The following is a 7,195-nucleotide window of genomic DNA, read 5'->3' as shown; positions in this document are numbered from 1 at the left end:
TAGAGATATCTAAGATGACTGGTATGAGGAAAATACTTGAAATGGTCGAATTTCAATAGTGGAGACATCTGTTCAAAGTAAATATGCCCAAGGTTTATGAGGATGAGGTCCAAAAGTTTCTATGTTGACCTCTTCACTATTGAATCCGACTATATCTGTGCATTGGTAAATGGAGTCGACATTGTTATGGACTCTGCTATGCTAGGAGACATACTTAAGGTTCCTACTGACGGTATGTCTTCTGTTAGAGATGTTTGTTACTCAAACTTTAGGCATGCTATAGTTAAGGAGGGAGCAGTGCAGCAGGGGGAATGGGTGCATAAGAAAGCTTTGTTTCCTGTTTATCAACTCCTGTTTGAGTTGGTGAACAAGGTCCTACTACCACGCGCTGAGAAGAGGTCTATCACATCCAAGTCTGATCTGTATCTGATGGAAGCACTAGATGGGTTCCGATCTGTTAATCTGCCAGTCATAATGATTGAGTACATGCAAAAGGTGGCAGCATTCAAAGATGGAAATCATGGTCTCCCCTATGGATTTCTTCTCACGTATGTCTTCAAATTCTTTAATGTTCCTTTGGGACAGCCCAAGATGGGGACCAAGAAGGAGACCTTCTCGCAAACTACTCTAGAGGACTGTGAATGTATTGAAAAATGTGGAGAGGTGGGAAGCACTTTGACAATCTCACAGCTTATCAATGCTCAAAATAGTGCTACTGAGGAGATTAGGAAGTTGAAGACAAGGAATGTCATTCTAGAGACTCAGCTAAGTCAGGATCAAGAGGCACCAGGGTTCTCCAGTTCATCAAGTGCAGATGTTGCTCATCTAACCAAAGAAAATGCTGTTCTCAGGAAACAGTTTGAGAACCTGAAGGAGAAACTGCTCGAAGAGCAAATGTTTGCAAATGCTCGGATTGATTTCGTTCTCAAAACTTTTATTGTCGCTTCTAAGCCTTAGCCTTCTAATGTCCCTTAGGCTAATCCTTTAGTGACCAGTGACTAATTTCCATTTTACCTCTTTTATTTTGATGGCTTTGTGGTAGTTGTTTCTATTCTTTTTGTGGTATGGATGGAATTCACTTGTACTGCTCCCGCTTTTAACAGTCCAAATCTGCCTTTGCTATAATGGAAAAGGCTTATGTTTTATAAAATTAATGAAGCTTTTGCTGTAAATGCTTATGTTTATCTGCTTCTCTTTTCTATCATGTTGTATGCATATATGTGGCATGAGTTAGCTAGGCTAGACTTCTTTATGCTGATTGCTTGCTTGTGTATTTTTAATGATGCCAAAAGGGGGGAAAAAGAATATGATAAATTGAAGCAGGGGATCTGATTAAGGGGGAGGCTCAAAGTTAGGGGGAACTTGTGATGTTCGTGGTACTATATCTGGTTTTTGTTGATCTAAACATGATTATCAATTTCTAAGTTTGTCATCATCAAAAAGGAGAAAATTGATGGGTTTATAGTATCTTAGCTTTATGTTTTGATGATCTAACAAACTTATTATCAAAGAACTAGATAAAGAATCTGATACACTTGGTACACAACTCAATCAACGGACTCAAGCTAATGTAAGTTGCTATGACTTTAGAATATAAAGAATCAACACATGGACCTGATCCCCTTAGGTTCCCCTGACAGTAGTACGAAGTCAACTATCTATAGCTGGAAAGTAACTGCATGCACCGTACACGCAAACAGTACAGTACAGTACAACAGTCACTTTTAATTGACCAACCAAGTGATTATATCATTCAAGTGATGGCATCCATGTTGTATTAACAATAAACTTTACAACAAAACATCACTTGAACACTTAGAGAATTCACTCAAGCATTCAAGCATCTGACAATTAAGTATTCAATTTTCAGGTGCATTAAGAGCAAAGTACAACACTACTACGGACCAGTTCCTAAAACAAGTCTCTTGTATGTCCTTAGTTAAGTTGTAACTTTGTAATTGTTCTTCATTGTAATTCCTACTTTGCTTATCTAGAAGCTTTATTTAGGAACCCCTTGTAAATCATAAACTTTCAGTGTTTGTGTCGTGACTAGAGTTAGTCATGAGTTGAAGTCTTTGTAATATGTGTATTACAAGTTAGGGAGGGATTAAGAGTTTAATTCCTAGATTGCATAGGTTGTAATCTAAAGATTGCTCATAGTGAAGTTGAAATCCTACCAGTGTAGGTCGTGGTTTTTTATCTCTTTGACCTGGGATTTTTCCACATAAAAGTTCCTTGTTCTATTTACTTACTGTTGCGTTAGCGCTATTTGTGGAAACCTATATAGGACCTGGTATCTATATAGTTTGGTTGATTCATATATTATATCATAACCATTTGATGATTTCTTTCTTTACCACCTCTTGCATGGAAGGGTTTAACCTTCTTTGATACTACACACTTGGTTTGCTCTATTGCTCCAATTGTATCTTGTGCTCACAAATTCCGGCGGGAATCCCTCGGATGTCCGCTATTGTCCACCCAATGGCTTGCATGTGCTCCCTAAAGACATTCAACAGTTGTTCTACTTGCACATCATTCAACAAAGAAGAAACGATTACCAATAGAGTGTCATTAGAGCCAAAAAATTTATACCTCAAGTGTGGTGGAAGTGGCTTGAGATAAAGTTGCGGTGGCTCAATAATTGAAGGCATGGCGGGAGGAGTGACTCTATTCTCTAAGTCAAGAGAAAGTTTCTTTGGTGCATAAGTGTAGGACCCAAGTCCTTCTAATGCATTCACCGATCCCATGGACCCCTCTATGTCTTCACCATCAAAATTTACTAAAGTAGTCACCAATGCCTCACCAAAGCATTGTTCTTCCATCTTCATCTCGATTGTGTCTGCTACCTCATCAACAACATCAATGACTGAGATGCTTTCATATGCATGTGGCAACTTCATACCCTTACTTGCTTGAAAGATAACCTCTTCGTCATTAACTCGAAACTTGATGTCATTTCGTTCTAAATCCATAAGTGCGCTTCCGGTAGCAAGAAATAGTCTCCATAAGATGATAGGGATTTCTTTGTCAATAGCACAATCAAGGATCACAAAATCGGTGGGGAGGAGGAACTTCCCCACTTTCACAAGAACATCATCAACAATCCCCACTGGTCTCTTTATTGAACGATCGACCATATGCAACCTCATACTTGTAGGCCTTAGCATACCTAACCCCGCTTGATTGTAAATATAAAGAGGCATTAAATTGATGCTAGCCCTATTATCACAAAGAGCTCTTGCAAAATCATGCGCCCCAATAGTGCATGGAATAGTAAAAAGCTCCCGGGTTTTCTTTCTTTTGATCGGTGATTGTTGAAATGATGGAACTAACCGGTGAGTCACATTCACCACTTCATTCTTGATGGTTTTATTCTTGGCGATCAAGTCTTTCAAATACTTAGCAAAGCCTGACATCTCTTGAAATGCTTCTACAAATGGTGTATTCACCGATAATTGCTTGAAAATGTCATAAAACTTCTCGAATTTGCTACCATCAACCTTCCTAGCAAGTATTTGAGAAAAAGGAGGAGGAGGTATGGGAATTGGTGCTAGAGTTTTTGGTGTCTCTGTCACCTTTTCCTTAACCTCTTCCCGGTTCACTTCTTAAATTTTCACCTCTTCTAGGACCTTTTTAGCTTCAACACAATTGGCACCTCAACTTGTGCCTCAACTTCTTGTTTGGAATCTTCCACTTCGACCACTTGTTCATTCTCTCCTTGAAGTATTTTCCCACTCCTAGTCGTGATTGCCATACAATGAGAAGTTGGACTGCCCCCACTACCTTTTGGGTTTGTAATTGTGTCACTTGGAAGTGTTCCCTTTTGCTTCGGATTCTACCATCTTGAGATTCTCTTATTTGCATCTCCAACTTTTGAATAAATACAGTATGAGAACCAACAAACTCGGTCATATTCCTCATTGAAGTGTCAGACCTATCTTGATTTTGCAATACTCGTTCAAACATGTTTTCCAACTTGGAATCACTTGAAGAACCTTCCTTCCAATGCGGAGAGTTGGAATATTCCCCATTCGGTGGAACATAGGGGTTTGAAATTCGTTTTGAAAAATTGTTGTTGTTGTTACTCCAATTCCCTTGATTTGAACTACCTTGGTCATTTTGCCATTGTTGGTTGCCTTGCCCTTACAGTTTAGGACTCCATTGGTTTTGTTGTCCTGAACCTTGCTGCGGTTGCCTTTGATAACCTCCTTGAGAGTTGTTGACATAATTTTCTTTCTCATAATCCTCGTTTGATGTGGGTGGAACATCTTCCACCATATTCACTTTTTTTGTTTGGCTTTTAATGAACATCTTTGTCAACACATTGATGTTGGTGGCAAGCCCAGCAATTACTTGATCTCTTTCTTGGTTCTCTTTAATCATGTTGGTCAAGGAAGGAGTGCCATATGCAATTCCACCCGTGTTGTCCTCTGAGTGCCAATATTGGTTATGTTTTGACAATTTGTCAAGGATTTGTGTGATCCTCGTAAATGTTTTATTCATAAAATATCCATCAGCTGTATTTTTGGCTATAGATTGATTCATAGCATCCAAGCCCATGTAGAATTTTTCCAACAAGATAGAATCCGGAAAACCATGATTGGGCGACCTTACTAAATATAGCTTGAATCGATCTCATGCCTCATGTAGGTGTTCTCCCTGTAATTGCTTGAAAAAGAAAATTTTATCCTGGAGCTCAAACTTCTTGCTTTGCGGGAACCACTTAGCTAGGAAAGCTCGGACGAGTTCAGGCCAAGAATGAATGGAATTTGGTGGTAGATTTTGGATCAATTTCCTTGCCTCTCTAGTTAGTGAGTACTTGAACACCCTCAATCTTAGGGCATCATCTGAGACGTTGTTCTGCTTGTGCATCGCACACACACCCAAGAAGTTTCTAAGATGTTGTGTCGGATCATCATCGGTGGAATTTCTGAAAAACCCCTCTGCTTTGAGCATTAAGATTAAACCGTGTTCCACCTTGAAATTGGAAACATCAACTCTTGGAGGTACAGTAGCATTTGTATCCTCAATGTACTCATCTATATCCGCAAAATGATTCTCTTCTTCATCATACTCGGCCATGTTTTCCTTTCAACACCAAGCAAAGAAAACAAAGTGTGATGGAATAGAAGAAAACGTAAAGTAAAACACACACTAATTAATAATTTCAAAATCGTATTCCCCGGCAACGGCACTAAAATTTGATACGCTCAAATTACACTTTAAATAAATAGTGTAAGGCGGTTGGTATCAAATATAATAACCCAACAAGGTTGGGGTCGAACCCCACATGGAATAGATGTGAAAAGGTTACTTGAGTAGTGTTAAACTTGACTTGAATAGTAATTCTATTCCTTTTGCTTAACAAAAGAATGATATAATTGTGATTTATCAATATAACTATTTTGTTATGAGAATGTGATTAATCTGATTAAGGAAACCAAGATTGTGTCACCATTAATGAAATGTAATGTTATCAGTGTTAATATGATATATTTCTAATGGAAGGTCCTTTGATATGCAAATGGTTTCTAAATGACTACCCAATATTTTCTAATGGTTGGTAGTATTTTCTCTTTATGATTTTTCCAAATTTAAAAAAGTTGCAATTAAGAACAACTAATTTATGCCAAGTAGAATTCACTTATTCCTAAGCAATTCTATTAAACAAGGTTTAAGATCTTGAGTTCTTGATATTCACTTCTACCAAACTCTAACCCACTTTTCCAAGTAAAGAAAGAGTAAAATGGAATAAGTTGTAACCACCAACAATAAATAAAACACAAGAAATGAATAAATATCAACCAACCATTATATATATATATATATATATATATATATATATATATATATATGTAAGCACGTGATTTTTACCCTATATGAGAATTACTCCCAAAAAATTCAAAATAAAATGATTTTCCTTGGTGTGCAATTTTGAGAATTTTGTGACATTTTTGGATAATTATTTATATTTGTCTGTGCATGTTTATTTGTTAAATTAATAAAAAAATACAAAATATGTCGCATTTTGCATGTAGGATTTTAATTCTACAATTTGTTAGTAACTAAGTTTGTTTACAAAAAATAAAAATTACAAAAATAGGCATCTTTTGCATTTTAGCATTTAATGTCCAAATGTACAATTTTATGCTTAATTATTACTTAATTATGCGTTAATTGTTATTGGGAGTTAATTTGCGCTTTTATAACTTAATTTATTTCTTAATAATAATTTAAGTACTTTTATAATTTAGTTTTAGAAAATAAAAGAAGAAAAGAGGGCAAAAATACAAAGAAAAATCGGATTGGGCCACTTCTTCAAATTTCAACCCCAGGCCCAAATAATTGCCCAACCTTCCCCATGACCCGGTCAACTTCAAACCGAGTCGACCCGGTCCTCTCCATTAACCCAAATCCCCAATACCCCTTCTTCATTTTGGTCCAACACGAAACAAAACAAAAAAATAAAAAAACCCAAAAACCCTAGAAAACCTAGAAAGGATCCCCCCCCCCAACTTTTGCTTCTTCTTCCCCAAACTCAAAAACACCTCCCATGGATGCCCTTTACCATCTCCTTCGTCCACCCAGATCACCCTCATCGTCGCCATAGACTCCTTCCGTTCGCCTGCTTCATCCGTCGTTGCCCCCACGACCCTGCTGCCCAGCTTCCCGTCGACTACCTTTCATCATCTTCGTCTTCTGCGTCATCCAGTTCGTCACGTCCAAACGACCCCAATGACCATAGCTGCCATGGCTAAGCTTCCACTACTTCATTTTCTTCATCGAGTTTGAGCTCGACAAGCCGTTGCTTCATCCTCCAGTTCCTCCGTGCTGCGGGCTGCTGCTGCGTTCTTCATCGCCATGGCTGCCTTCCTCCGAGCTGTTGCTGCCGCGCTGCTGCTTCACTTCATCTTCTTCGAGATTGAGCTCACCATGGCCAAGCTATTTCCGTCGCTGCTTCTTCTGCATTCAGCTTCTTCGCGCAAGCAAACCAAACGCACCCCCAGCTGCTTCTATTTCATCACTACTGCTTCGGCGTCAACTTCTTAAATTCGTGTTCATCGTCGTTTGTTCGAGCTTTGGTCGAGGCTCGTTAAAACAGTCCGTACATATTTCGTTTCGATCCGGTTAGTAGATTTTGAGTTTTATGTTTGTCCGTATTTCGTTCTGATATTTCTCGAATCTAAAATCG

This window comes from Nicotiana sylvestris, chromosome 2 (assembly GCF_000393655.2).
Source record: "Nicotiana sylvestris chromosome 2, ASM39365v2, whole genome shotgun sequence".
NCBI lineage: Eukaryota > Viridiplantae > Streptophyta > Magnoliopsida > Solanales > Solanaceae > Nicotiana > Nicotiana sylvestris.
This window is presented reverse-complemented; position numbering follows the sequence as displayed.